Below are 15904 nucleotides of genomic sequence, written 5' to 3'. Positions count from 1 at the left end.
GGGTGAAAAAGAGCCTCTCAACCGTTGTTGACGTCTACTTTTGACACTTGACAGTCCGCCGATTAATTATCCTCCTCTAAAAACCGTCGGCGCTTTAAAATAAGTTTTTATCCCTCCTCATTCTCCCAATTTACGATTTCATAAATATGCACTTGCCTTTTTTTTTTAAATTAATGAATGAATTTATTTTTTAAAATCATTTCGCTCTCCCTTATTTTCAATGATAAGCACTCTTTTGTTGTAATACCTATTTGTAACCTACGTTGAGAAACCTTCTGAAAAAATAACCTCCGGCCTTTTAAGTTTTTAAGTACTTTGTTAAATTGACATTTTCGAATCGAGTCGTTTTTTGTATAATTTTGAGGGGAAAATTGGGGGGAAAAAGCTGGGGACGGCGTCGAGTACCGTTTGCACGGGGGCGGTGAAAAAGGCCCGCCTCCACCGGACTTCCACGTGTCCCGGCCGACTTTCCATTTTGGAACGCACGTCAGACATTCCACCTCATTTTGTAAACAACACGAAACAAATTTTAGAACATTTTAAATAATTGACGATCCCAAACATCTGAAAAAATTAGACATCCCTGTTTTTTTATTATTTTTTATTATTTTTTATAACACAAATCCATCGGCACAGTTTCGAGTTTAGTCTATCCACAACTTGACTGGTTGGTCCAGCAAACCGCCGATATCTTGAGTATTTTAACATGAATAAGCATTTTTTTTAAACAAAACATGTGACGTAGAGTGAGGTGTCAAGAATCCAACGTGGAGGAATATTTTTGTTCTTGGTATTTGAACACCAGGTTTGGCAGAGCAAAACAGCGAGACTAGACGGACCAAAATGAGCGTAAATTACCAAACTAGAGGTCCACCAACTTGCAGACCTTTTCTTCTATCATTCCACCAAACGGTAGGGTCAGTGCGACGGTCCTCTAGTAGTTCTGCACCTCAATAATGTGCTTTTTGGAGTGATTGGACTTGAAAAAGTGTAGCTGGCGTGTCACGGATCATCTAGGTCTGCATTTTCTCCTTGTCCAGGTTGACAGAGCAAAACAGCGGGACTAAACGGACCGAAATGATCGTAAACTACCAGGCTACAGGTATATCAATTGACAGACGTCAAGATATGGTCTCTGGGTTGATCGTTATCTGCAAACTGTAGCCGGATCGCCTTGGCTCATCTAGGTCTGCCTTTTCTCCTTGTTTTCTGGCCTCCAGGTTTGTCAGAGTAAAACAGTGAAACTAGAGAAACCAAAACGATGGTAAGTTACCAGGCTACAGGTAGACGAATGGAAGAACGCAATAATGAGGCGTTTACAGTGAGCATTGCATAAAAACTGTAGTTGGCTCGCCTTGGCTCATTTAGTTCTGCCATTTTTCTTTGTTGTCTGACCACCAGGTTTGGCAGAGGAAAACAGCGAGACTAGACGGACCAATATGAGCGTAAACTTCTAAACTTGAGGTCCATCTATTCGCCGACCTCAAGAATGTGCCCTTTGGAGTGATCATTACCTGAAAAAGTGTAGCTGGCGTGTCACGGATCATCTAGGTCCGCCTTTTCTCCTTGTTGTCTGACGACCAGGTTTGACAGAGCAAAACATCGAGACTAGACGTGCCAAATTGGACAAACCTGTCACGGCAAAATACCGAGCTACAGGCCCATTAACTTGCAGACCTTTTCTTCTCTCATTCCACCAAACGGTCAGTGCGTCGGTCATCTAGAGGTTCTGCTATATATATGTCAACTTGCAGGCCTCAAGAATGTGATTTTTGGAGTGACCTGACGACTGCAGCTGACTCGCCACCGATCACTTAGTTCTGCCACACATTCGTTGGTGTCTTTTAAAAGGACTGAACTGACAAAACAACGCACATACTTCAGGCAATGGCGAAATGCCTAAGTCTGCCAAACAAAGTACACGGCATTGGCTTCACTCTACTTATTTCTCGCCGTTTTACTGTGTCAGACCGGGATGGTCAGGAGGAAGCAGAGTGAAGACAAGATGGACACTGAATATGGTAAAACTTCCAACCGCACTTGACGGACCAGCTCAGCGAGGAAAGGCAGACATAATTACTGGTTGACCAATCCGATTGTCTTTCTCCGTGGTGGCTTTTAAAAGGAATCAACTGACAAAACAACGCAAAGACCTCAAGCGATGGCGAAAAGGCGAAGTCTGTTAGACAAAATCAACGAAAATTTGATCTGGAAGATTAATATGCAAGGATTCTCTCTATTTGCGTATTTTTTATTTTCTAATTAAATCAACTACGGAAGTATTTATTTAATTTTCTGGCGGTTAGAAACAAATAAGGTTTCAACTCGTCAACAGAAACAGGAGAATCATTCAGCTCGTTAGCAATTCATTGTTTGGGGGAAACTATGAACTAAACCGTTTCTGAAGTTTTTACCTATCTCCTGCCGTGCGGGTCGATGATTTGCGGCAAGTTGTTGCTGCCCTTCTTAGTTCTGCAATTGATTAATTTCATTCTGAACTTTCACGCCATGGATCATCTCAAGTATTCCGATAAATCAGGGAGACGGGGACATTCTTCAACATAAGTTATGTCCTCGTAGAACGTTGGGGATCAGTTGACTAAACAGTTTTCTATCTAAAGCTATTCTAAACAGAGTTCACTGCGACCATTGGCCTAAATTCTCAAATCAGAATGTTCTCCTGCACCTGCTTTTTACTCAGGTGCTGTAATAAAGCAATTAGTAACACTTGCCGTCCAATGAATCGTCAGAATTCATCTGATCGTCCACATTTTGACTGCTTCCAGCATCTGTAAGCGTCCTAGTTTCAACACCATAAAGAATTATACCGAATACTTCAAATACGAAGTTAATAAGTTCCCTTTGACATAGCATCGTTCATAAATTATGTATAATTTATAAATTACAGGCTCATCACTCCTCAGACCATATGGAGAAAACTCACAACAACACAAATTGTCTAATTCTTGTTGTAGTCTGTCAGCTAATGATCCTCTCTGTAGACTGGTAGTTCACGATCGTGTTGGTACGCCTAGTCTCGATGTTTGCCCGGTCAAACCTGGTGGTCAGACACCAAAGGAAAAGGCAGTACTAGATGATCCCTCACGAGCCGACTTACAGACTGGTGGTTTACGATCAATGATCCGCCTAGTTTCGCCGTTTTACTCTGTCAAACCTGGTTAGTCAGAAAGTAAGCAGAGTGTTGACAAGGCCAACCTAGCAAATTCAGGCATACCTAAATTGGTAACGTCTAAGTATAAGTACGTTATTTTGTCTGTCTACGGAGTGTTTTCGTACATGACGCATATTACTCCTTGGAATGTAGCTTCATCTAAATGCAGAATACTGCTGCAGTTGTTTCGTGTTGTCGACAATCGATGAGCTCTCTCTCTCACTCTCACTCTCTCTCTGTCTGTTATATTTCTTTGGATCTCTATTTTTTGTCAATTGAATCCTTTTGGAAGATCCCGTGTGTAAAAAGGCAAATCTTGATGGTGGTGTCGTGCCAGCTATAGTTCAATCGTTGTCCACGTTGCTTCCTTGACGTGCTTGCCCAATTTCAGAACGTTTGACGTGTTGTCAGATTTTTTAAAATTTCGTTACAAATCATTGTGGTCTTTCTTTCCTTCTTGCGTCTGTTAAGTTTGTTTCGGCTTTTTGCTATCTTCAGTGGGTTTATTTTCAGCTTATTTCCTGACTATCAGTTTTGAGAGAGGAAAGCAGCTAGAAATAAACAGCATCATGTTGCAAAACCCATTGTGAAGCGTGCCTTACAAGAACTCGATGCACTTTCACACCTCGATTCTTTCCTTTTGAGGTTAAAATGTAGTGGTGGGAGGATTTAGCATTGACGAACACCTTTTATAATGGACACATCTAATCTGGCCACATACCAAATTAGGACGCTGATTCTAATGCAAATTCCCCATCAAATTGCTATCGTCCAAGCCCAGTTGTTTATGAATAATAATAAGTTTATCATGTTTAATGGGCTAAATGATTGATTGATTGATGCTCAGCGGAGCAAATAAATCAACCTAGACATCGAGGCATTGCTGTACTCATGCTCTCATCGCGTTTTAAAGTTGTATTGATGTGAACAAAACAATAATCAGTGGTGGTAGGTAAAAAAACGTAAATTTGATTTATGGGATCCGGTTTGTTTTTCTATTACGCCTACTATAAAATCCTTCAGTCTGTTGAGAGAAAAGAAATAGACGTAATGGGACAGTCAGGTTGATTAATACCGAAGGAGGGCTTTGGTAAAGCTCTCGGTAAATCTCAGGCTCCATAAATTTCAATTTATATTCGATTGTACCGCCCAGCCACCTTTTTTAGCGTCCGTCTGGGGCAGAGCTTACTTAAGAATTTTATATATATATATATTTGTACAACTGAACTATAAAAGAAAAATCATTGAATTTCTATTCTACAAACCACTACTCCTAAGAATTTTCTGTCACAACATCCTCATTACGTTGTCTTCAAGACCTTTGAAGAATCAACTCAAAGTTCTACTCTACAGTCAAAATTAAATGATTATTAAAATAGTTTTGAGTCTGCTCTCAAGAGGGATCTTTGATTTAAAAAAAAAAAAAAACAGTTTGCAACAATATTTTGCTTAGCCACTAGACTGCTGTCAACCAGGCTTCACTAGAGGACACTCCATATTGTAAATTGTAGATTTGTTGTGGTTGATAAAGAGCATTGGGTCCATGGACGCTCCAATATCACACCGTAGTGTGATTATCGTACACTATTTTCTTAATTTTCATTACAATAGCCTTAATGTGATGCATGGTAGAACGTTTCTTCAGTCAAGGTAGGGATAGGAATGAAAGGCCTGAGGAAATCTATTTTATTCCTCTATTTTTTTTTTAACTCACTGGCCAGCTTCAGGTTGTTAGGTAACCTTGGTATAAGATCTTGCTTGTGGTTTTTCTTGTCCTAGTTGCAAGAACCTGCACCTTCATAGACCCTCACAAAAACATAAAACGTGTTCTGTTCCCCTTTTCCCTGGCAATAATGCAGTGTTTATTCTGTCGTACTATCCGGTGAGTGTGCAAAGGCGGCAGTGCGCCATCACTGCCAACCAGAATCGTGGTTCTTTTGCGTTTACTTCCAGTAATTGTGTTGTGAGTCTTGCGGATGGTCCTTCTCTCATGCCCGGGACGTTTTTCCACCAACGTTTGTCCTCATTAAGGATCTATTTTTGTGCAACGTGCTTGGGTTCGGGGCATAGTGATTTGGCTCCTTTTTTTGCTAACATGTTCACTTTCTCGTTGCCTCTATGTCCCGAATGCCCTGAGACCCATGGGTCATTGGTGTCACTCACTTCTGCCAGGAACCATACAGTTCCATTCGCCTTTTGCTTTACCTCGCATTAGGATAAGTGCCTTAGTTGCCGCCTGACTGTCAGAGAAATGGCTGTCTTCCTGGAATGTGTTCCAAGTCTTTTTATTGCTCTGGCACTATCTACTAGGAATTGGCCTTCAAAGGTCCTTTGGCCCACACCTTTCTGGTACTTTGCCAATGCCTTGCACTTTTTGGTGAAGTTGTATTTGGGGATAGTGGCATCGATTATTGGCGTGCCTAGTATGTCATCTGCCTGTTTCTTCTCCCTACGTTTCGTTTTTCGTAGACATGGACTATCCTTGCAGATGGTTGTCCTGGTTGTGTGAGCCTGTAGAATTAGAATATGAAGTGACGAAAGGCCTTCACTACCGCAGTTTGTTGTTGTTCTCATGGCGCCCCACTGACACTGAGGCAAACTTGTCTGATTGCTATCTAATAACCTTATCGCCTTAAGCTGCTTCAGTCAATATATCTCCAACAATCTTAAATTTTTGGACTTTGCTCCACCTTCTGCATGCTAATCTATAGCAAGTCTGTTGTGTTGGCGAGACGACGTCCTTTGAGTTATTCAATTATATCTGTAACTCGACTCGGAAAATGCTTTTTTTAGGGCTAATTTTACAGAATAGTTCGAGTTTTGTTGGTGTTGTATTCCTTTGGTACAAGTCCATCCCTGGCTAATGTTTTGTTCGCTACGTTTCTGTTGGATCCAAGTCTTGTACTGTATGTGATCTTATTCCAGGAGCTTTGAGCGCTTGGCTACGAGAGTCGATGGCCATCTTTTTTGTTATCTTTTGGTACCAAGCACAATTACCAAAGTTTTCGAAAGAAAATGGTATTTAAATCCTTAATTTTCTTCCAGTGGTTACTTTAAGTTGAGTTACTTTTGGTCCATCATCAGCAGACTCGTTGGATCATCCAAAATTAGTTTGGGAAAATCATGGATCTTCGTTGATCTGGAGGTATTGAGAAAAAAACCTATTTCGATTCGGAGTTAAACGACTTTTTCTATCTTATTTTCATTTTCCTTTGGTAATCTAGGTTCGAGAAAAATATTTTCTATCATGACATTACATCGAAAAAAATTCAAACCTAGCCACTGGAATTTTTGAAAGGAATCCAATCTTTCTTACTTCAAACTCAGTAATTCGTATAAATTATGAATTTAATTCAAGTTATGAAGGGTGGAAGTCGGTGAATTTCAGCCAGCGAAACGTCCACAGAATACAAGAATAATTTATATATGTTATATTTTACAGCTAGGACGTGCAGTTGGAGAAAATGGAGAAAAGTCCACTTTGGTCTTTATAGCAAAAAGGGAATCTGAGTTGGGTCAGGGGTAGGATTAAAACTTGAAACTGAGATGAAAGAAAGACGAGAAAACGTTTTGGAAATAAAACCTTCTACTAAGGGGAGAAAATAATAAAAACACATTGATGAATTTGGGTTTCTGTGCACTGTTAATACAGAAAAGGAACTGCAAAAGAACCCTTTTTTTTCATTATACACGCACAAAGATCACGGCTTTCTCAGTTGAACTAATTAATCTGAAAATAATTTGCCATCATTTCCAACCTGTACATGCTTACGTATTGACACCTAACTTTATTGTATACTATACACTTCTTTACAATTGGTTTTGTAGATTTTTTAAAATTTTTATAAATGTTAGGTCAGTAATAAAACCTTTTATCTTCTGGATCCATATCCAAACAGAAACCTGACTGAATGGGGGGAGGCAGATGCCAACGAAATCGATTTTTCAATAAAATAAAAGCTCGCATTCCTAAAGCAACCCATATAAAATAAAAAATCGTAACTTTATTTATTAAAATGCGCTCTTTGTACTCGTATATTTTCTCCACGTCACGAAAAAAATGTATCGAATACGTAATCGAGCCCTAACCTGGCCCTAACTCTACCTTACCTTACTTGTACCTATACGCCTAACCCATGCGCACTTCCCGGTAACGCAAAACAGTATAAATTCAGCCCCAAAAAAACATACGCATGTTAAAAAGCTTTATCAATACGTTCCGCATTAACTGATTGTCTCTGGGAATCGTATCTTCAATTCGAAACTATAATGATAAGATCTATGCATCGTAGATTATTCTTTTAATAGTGTGACCAACCTCGACATGTGGCAAAATCTAGTGGTAACCCCCACCAATTAAAGTTATGGATTCAGATTCATTTTACTATATGGAAACTGGTGAAAACAGAAACTCCGAGTCCTACTGTCAACAATTAGGAGTTTGTACTCCACCAAAAATTACGACATCGGATCCAGGACAATCGAAAAGGCACTACCAGACACCTTACCTAGCCTATCCCTAATCCTACCTAACGTAGCCTGACACCAATCCTAACCTGTCTCTAATCCTACCTAACTTACCTCGATAACGCGTAAATGTTCTCGCAAAATTTGTGTATCCAGCCCAAAAATCCATTTTAAAAAGAAACTGCTTTATTTTTCGTAAGCCATACATCATTCACTTAACGCCTTGTACGTTTTCTCGCTGTATTCATGACATGTACGAATCAGACCTCTGTTCAGTGTCAAATATGATCCCGCATATAATTTAATCAATATAACCCTTAAAGCCAGTGCGCAAAATATAATAAAAGTAAAAATAGACGTGTTGTTCTTTCTCTATTGCATCGTCACAAAAATCATCTCTGTCATTTGAGAAAACTACAACCGAAAACTATAAAAGGTAAAAAACAAAGCACTCAGTACAATGAGAAAACAAACAAGAAATGTTTGAAGACGGGAAAACGACACTCATGGGAAAAGAGGCAATCGGACAAATCATTTAGAAAATGAATCTGTTCAGAAACAACAATTTTCTCGATAACAAATGTAGAAAGATCGTATACGGCATCATTTTGGGGCACTGAGGGAAAATGAAACACTCAAGTCACCATGAACGTTATCAAGTTTCAATTTTCTCCCCTGATTTGAAGACAAGACGGAAACAAATGGAAGCAATACAAAAACATAGAAACAGACGACTTAAACACGAATATCACCGATAGATCCTCTCGAATTGCCGAAAAAGCTGCCTGACGACTACAGACAACTGTTCAACATCACGCAGACGGGAGGACATAATCGTCTGTAGGCTCTACGGTTTAAATGGACCGTTTGATTAACATCGAAATTACGTTTCTGAGGGTCGGTTAAATTATAAAACTTAGCTTTATTGCTTTTACGAAGCCAATGAATTCCCTCTCGTTTGCATATGATATGATGTGTTTCTTTTTGTATACTGCTTGTTCAGGCAAGTCCAGACTTTAAAACTCAAGAAATATATATCGTATTGAATTTAACTTTTAACATTTTTATTCATCTGTAGCTTCGTCTGTCCACAGAAACAGAAATCACAGACCCACTACTATATATGGCCCTCCGAGTACCTGAACCGGAAACGAGGAATCGTCCTTTCCGATTAAGAATAGGTCATAGGCGGTTGACACACAGGCATCTGCTCTGGGCCGCAGTTCGCGCAGGTGCATTTTATGCAGAGAAATATTGCACAATGTGTCTCTCATAATAATAGCTGCCGGTTTTAAGAATGATTCTCGGGTACAGTAGCGAGTTTCTGGATTCCGGTCTTTAGAAGACGTGTTTATTGTATATAGATGTGTTTTATATGTCTTGGGGTTAGGTGTTTTGTCTAAGTGTATCTAGTATTTATTAGTACCAATGGTGATCGAATGGTGAAATATAGCGTCACCATATATATATATGGTTGGCGGAATATTTATGAAAGTACTTCATCGACCCTAATTTAGATTAACTTATTACTATTTTGGGTTTAGTTTAGGGACTGACAATCATCTGAGGTCATCGCCGGCTCTTGGTTTTTGCACTTCTTTTCCTGGTCTTTCAGGCGTATTTTTCAATCTGCAACCACCATTTGAGCGTCACGATCTGTTACCAACTCCTTGCTTTTCTATGTATGCTAAGTCGATGTCCTCAAATGCATTTGTACCTCATATTGTCAACTACAGAAGTCACTAATCATACAACACACACACACACACACACACACACACACACACACACACACACACACACCCATCGCCACAAACATATAAGTCAGTTCACGTTCATTTCCCTCAGAGTACTCGTCATTCCTCGGGGCTAGGTTGAACCCGCTCCATTCTAGCTAATATCTTCGTTCTACTATCAATACATCACACATTCACCCCAGAGTACTCGATGTTCCTCGGGTGGGAGTGTGAAGAATATCGTGTACTCCACCGTCTTAACTGCAATGTCCATAAGTGAGAATGTATTTATTTATGCGATTGTATTATAGATCTTAGTTTTAGGTTAGATTATATTTTGCATGCGTTAGGAGTTTGAAATGATCTAGCTGTCGAAAGCCCGTTGGTTGGGAAGCGACGATCCCCTGAGCATCTATGCTAGCGACGAAGTGTCCTCCCTTAGGCTCAGCATATCGGGAAGTGACGACCCTTCGGGGTGAAAATCCACAGTCCCACTTGATGGCGAGTAACGTGACAGACAAAAAAAGTAGTTGCTGCCGGAGTTTTATTTACTATAGTTGACAGATTTATTTATTAAACTCAATTGAAGCTTCTTATCGTGGGAGCTTTGCTCCAAGATGTTTTTCATACATTATACATCGTTGATATGCGTATTATCGAGCTTGTATGGCGTTGGTGGATTAAATGATGACAGGTCCGCTTGGTGCGCCTGACAGATAAATACAGCGAAGTAGGGCCGAGTTAATAGGGAATCTCTCCACAAAGAGCCGTGAATTTTGAACTACGGGATTATTTGTAATTTAATTCAAATTACTTTAACAAACAAAGCTGATTACTTCCAAAAGTGATGGATAAAGTAAAGGTATTTTCCAAGGCAAAAGAAACTTTATTATACTGAGTCGACTGTTCTTTTGAAATTTAACAAACTGAAGTCGAGAAGTGCTCACAGACCAGAGGAATTTCATAATAGGAACGATTTGAATTTGTAATTAATACGAGGGCGCTGAAATTATTCATTTTCTATCCGATGAACACCCCTTATGGGACATTTGAACAAGTGCTTTTTTTACATTTGCGCTTATTTTTCATAGTTGTGAACGAAAACTGAACTTTTAACGAATGATCTACGACCACAATATCGTTGTATTAAGTGAAATATCCTTTTAGAGCCCCGGGAAGCAGGTCGACCAATATTAATGTCATTTCGACCGTAGATCATGGCATGTCCAATGATAGTGCCATGTTTTACCAATTTTATAACAGGTCTAGCGGGACCATGAACGAAAAATGAGTAAAGCCCTGTGTTTAATTTCTCAACAATGGCGATAAGAGCTGTAATAAAAACAAGAAAAGAAGACCATTGCGTGACCATTTGTGCGTCATCGATTTCGCGTTACCAGAGAGTGCGCAGGGATCGGTTCAGGTTAGGTTATATATTGGTAAGGTTAGAGTTAGGTTAGTATTAGGAACGGGTTAGATTAGGTAGAAATAGGCTTACGTTAAGTTATATATATCCATGATTCAATTTTTTACTTCTATTCAATTCAACTTTTCTGTATTATAACATGTACGTATTTCAATAGTGATATGATTTTGGAAGACCATTTGCGTGTCATCGATTTCGCGTTACCTGGGAACAGACTTAAGCTTAGGTTAGGGTGGGGTTAGGTTAAGTAGTGTTATGGTTAGGGAACAGTTACACAAGTGTTTTACTTTTCTTTTTCCTAGTAGTGAACGAGCGTTGGAGTTTGCACGAATGATAACGGCCACAATATCGTTTAGAGCCAAGGGTAGCAGGTCGACCAATTTCAGTGAAAACCGCCCACTGATTGTGTCATGTTTAATTAAATTTAGGATAAGCTTTGATAACAGGACTAGCTGGATTATGAACGATTCTGTTTAGAAAAGTTGATCAAAATTCAAAGCGCAACTTTTTATCTACCAAAACAGGTGACAAGAGCTAGAATTAGAACAAGAAAAGAAGACCATTGCGTGACCATTTGTGCGCCATCGATGTCGCATTACCGGGTTGTGCGCATGGGTTGATTCAGGTTAAGTTAGATACCGGTAGGGTAGAGTTAGACTAGGTTAGTGTTTGGGACGGGTTAGGTTAAGTTATGTTATGTAACCCTGTAGGGTTAGGGTAGGTTAGGGACGCGTTAGGTTAGGATACTCGAAATAGTTTAGCCGGATTCGCATCATTCTACTGATTTCTTCTTTCCAATTTGTTTTATGTTAAAACTTAGTAGGACGTTGCAAAGGAGGATCGTATAGTCAGTTGATGGTTTTATCGAGGGTTCTGTATAAAATTTTTTGCTGCATACATCAACTTTTATTTCAACCATTTTCCGCATAAATTAACTTTGATCATGTTTACGTTCTCACTTCTAAATAAGGAAAATCTTTAAGAATATGATTTGCATATTGCCAGTCGGCAAATTCATAGAGGTCAAAAAATGATAAATTTGAAAAAGTTGATCTACCTACTGTTTTCTCTTCCTCTCCAACATTTTTTAAACCACGGAATGGCGTCCAAAACTACGAAACAGGAAAAACTAAGATGTAATACATTCAGAAATTCGACAATGTAATATTAATAAGTAAAATTGTTACACTGTGCCAGTTTCACAGATCTTTCCCTTTTCAACTCGGCTATGGAAATAGGGTCGGATCATATCAGCTGAAGATTGCTGCTAGCTCCATTTCATTCTCCCCATCCCCGGACGATCAATATAATCTCCACTATTCTCGCTGTTATGCGGACAGGCGTTATCTTTCATCGGGCCGGATAAAAAGGGCTGCTAATCGTTCGGTTTGGGTGATTTTTTTTCTTTCTTTGTTGAACTAAATCTAATATGGATTTATGAGTACGGTTGAACTCAAAAAGTGAATCCTGAACTGAGCAAAAAGTCCTGATAGTGAAATAAATCTTTCAAATCAGCGCTGTTTTGATGAACGGCAATCTATTTGAAGAAACAAGGGATAATACATACATATATAATCAAAAATAGTATACCCTGTTTTATCTTTTTTATCAACCTTCTCCCAATTGCCGTGAGCTCTTCGTTAAGCTCAGGAGGTTTTATTAGTTCCCAAAGCCTTATCAGGGCTTCCTGTGTATCATTCAGGCCTTGATTTTTCGTCTCCTTGGAGTAGAATGCACAGGCTTTCACACCATGTCATATTCATATTCTATTGTTTTTTCTGCCTGGCAATATCTGCAGTCTTGTTTCTGCTGCTCCGAGTCCGACTGGGCTTTGAAGCAATAGCAAACTGCTCTGGTCATTACAGATAAGATTATGCCTAAGGAGTTTGCAGTATCCAGTCAACAGTCCTACTGATATTTGTCCTTAGTACGATGATGTAGATTATTAGTCGCGGTGTAATATATTGCGCTCTTTAAAAGCTGTTGTATCCCATGTTCTGTGCCTATAGCACACCGGTGAGTCCTATTTCATCAAGGAACTTGATTAGTGGGGTCGGTTTCAATGGTTAAATTTATTTTACAGTCACATTGCACATCCCAGAACACTTCCACCTGTTGACAAGTGTGACACCACTGTCTGTTAAAAGGTGTGTTGGTGTCTCCTCTGCCTCTTTGCAGAATCTGCATGTGCCGTCTTGGATTATACCAATTTTCTTTAAATGTTCATTTAGTTTTGCAGTGTCCTGTTAAGAATCCTGTTTAGGATTCTAGTAAGATGAACCTATTGTCATGCCTTTGCTCTATATTACATTCCAATTGAAACGAAGGCTTTTTCTTAACCCGTTATCTGGATCTACCTTTTTGGCTATTTGGTACGCCACAAAAGGGTTCAAGGCCCTTTTGACTGATTTATCCTTGGCCAATTTATCAGCTTCCTCGTTGTCCGCTTTGTAAGTCCTGGACCCAAACAAAGATGATTTTGTTGTCCACTATCCTGGGCTACATTTATTCGAGTACTTTACTTAATTCATTGTACTATATGATTATGATGGATCTAAGATTTTGGAAATTTGGTATTCCGCCAATGGGTTTGAGGTGGATAGGTGTTATGACTATACTTACCTTTCCAATTAATTATCTTCCTCGTTGTTCGCCTTGTTTGCCCTGGAACCAAACAAAAGGGTGCTTGATGCCAAACATCTGAATTTACTTATGATGAGATGGTTGCCTTTATTGCCACGAACCTATAAGCTTGTACTGTACCAGTGATGGTCACACCGATGTGCATGGCCTTTTTGGAGTCACACATGCTGGACTCGCTACGAACATGTTCCTGACGTTCATGTCAGACTCAACCTCTCACTGCCACGTGCTCTTGGGTCTCTTCAGAGAGGCATACATTAAGTTTAATAAAGATTCTTGTCTCTGGTGTGACGAGGAGGTAGAAAGTATAATTTTTCTAAGCCATCGTTAGGAAGGTGTTTCCAGGATTTATTTTTAAAGCGTAACTTCTTTAGTTATCTTGCTGTCCACAGGGTCATACATTTTATATTGGGGTTGTTGATCAAAGATTCGGTATGCCTGGCGCAGACTCAGGAGAGTTATGAGAACTGCTTAAATCCTTAAAGCCCGTCCACGTCTTTAATGATTGTATTTAAGTAGCTATTTTTATTTATAAAGAAATATCAAAACAAGCAATCCACTTTATGAACGACTCTGCCCATTTTATCATAAAATTAGATGAGTAGATTATACTAATTATAAGGAGTGCATGGAATGCGAAACCGATCCTGGTTTGTGCGTTTAAAGATGGTTTGTAAAATCTCTTTGATGAATAGTTTTTGGAGTTAATCCATGAAAAGCTGACGGATTTTAAACAAACGAATCAAACCGAAGCTGCTGCCCACAAATGGATTAGACAGAATAACCACATTTCTTTCTTGGAAAAATAAGAAATATACAAGAAAGATAGTTCGTGGTCGCAATACTGCATTTCCTTTTCAGCATGTTTCTCAACCCCACGCTAGTACTACTGCTTCCATGCTTGGGCTGTCGAAAATTTTCGAAAATCGCAATGTCACATGATTATAGCAGACCGTCGAGTGTTATCTTGCTGGAACAGAACCTCGTTTCAGTTAACAAAAGTTGAGTAACGGTGTGATAATTTAACTTGGATATGTTTTTCGGTGAGATATAAAAATTTTCTTTTAACATAGCCATTTTCGCATGAAATATGAGTCTTGGTTAGTTTAGGCTAGGTTAGGTTAGGGATGATTCGGCCACCTAGCTTCGTTATTTTGATTGTTAGACATATTTAGGCTTCTTACCATATTCAGTAGTGGGTTTGTAAGTATTAAAGATGGTTAGCATAGGGTTAGAAACGGTTAAATCAGGTAGTGTTAGGTTAGGATAGGAATGGTTAAGGTAGGGTAAGGTCAGGGATGGTTAGTTTAGGTAAGGTTAGGATAGGATGGTTAGATTAGGTAGAGTTAGGTTAGGAATGGTTAAGGTAGGGTAAGGTCAGGGATGGTTAGTTTAGGTAAGGTTAGGATAGGATGGTTAGATTAGGTAGAGTTAGGTTAGGTTAGGAATGGTTAGGTTAGGGAGATGTTAGATTAGGCCAAAAGGCCTTTTAATGACCGCAAACTATCCGTTGTCCACAGGTATCAGGATTTTAACAGTCAACCAAATTTTTCATAAGAAGTGATTAAAACACAAATTACTTTGGTCAAATCCAGTGGATACACGTCCATGCATGCATGCAGTGCATACACGAAACGAGGACTTATTATTAACCCATTGTCTGATGTAGCTAAAATTTTGGCAGTTTCGTATGCCGCAAAAGGATGCAGGACCGATAGGTATATTGATGATGATGTGATGATGTAAGGAGACTAGGCAGTGGAGGTTTATGTTCCCCAAGCACTGCAGTCTTCTGGATAAGGATATGTGTCTCGACTGAATTTTCCTCGGTCTATTAATCAGCTTCCTTGTTTGCCCTGGACCCCAAACAGAGGGTTAAAGTAATGTTTCACATCCTTCTATGATAACACCAGTGACGTACGAATTTGACTGGATTTATCTTGTTAGTTTTATAATAACGTCGATAGGCACCTTGTCTGCTGAAGATTTTTTTTCGGGTAGCTTGCGAATTGTGGCTGTACAGTGTCCTAGATGAAGATTCAGGATGACTTACAGGGCAGCAGTGGGAGTCGTCCTCGGTAATGCCCAGTATGATAATCTCTGAGCTGTACTGAAGGTCCTGACCACCCTCACCTGTTGCCTTCGTCCATCGAACCACCGCTGTGTTTAACCATAAGGACACTTTTAGGCTTAGACGACTGTAGACTGTGTAGACTTGTACATCTACCAATGGCTGTGATTATATTTAGTTGCTGATTCCAGAAGGAAATTACAATTCCATTTAGCACGAGTAGCTTAAGTCTACTCCTTTTGGTTAAGGGATTTGTTGAGGCTTGGTGACAACTATGTCTTCACTGATACTGTGGCTTTTTAATATTTGTTTTGTAAACAAAAAAGAGTTATATTTTTATATATAGATTGATGTTTTGACCATAATTGTTGATATCCCAGTAGTTATGT

At 39.3% G+C, this 15904-nt stretch overlaps 1 protein-coding gene across 4 annotated transcripts in view; it reads left to right on the top strand.

The window, feature by feature from the left end:
* The window catches only part of LOC106667160 (neurobeachin), a 243309-nt gene that overhangs the window by 680 nt on the left and 226725 nt on the right, over window positions 1-15904 (top strand). The window lies entirely within an intron of this gene.

Source organism: Cimex lectularius, unplaced genomic scaffold, assembly GCF_000648675.2.
Source record: "Cimex lectularius strain Harlan isolate CLEC.00 unplaced genomic scaffold, Clec_2.1 scaffold118, whole genome shotgun sequence".
NCBI lineage: Eukaryota > Metazoa > Arthropoda > Insecta > Hemiptera > Cimicidae > Cimex > Cimex lectularius.
Note: the sequence above shows the minus strand (reverse complement) of the source record. Positions and strands in the feature narration are given on the sequence as shown.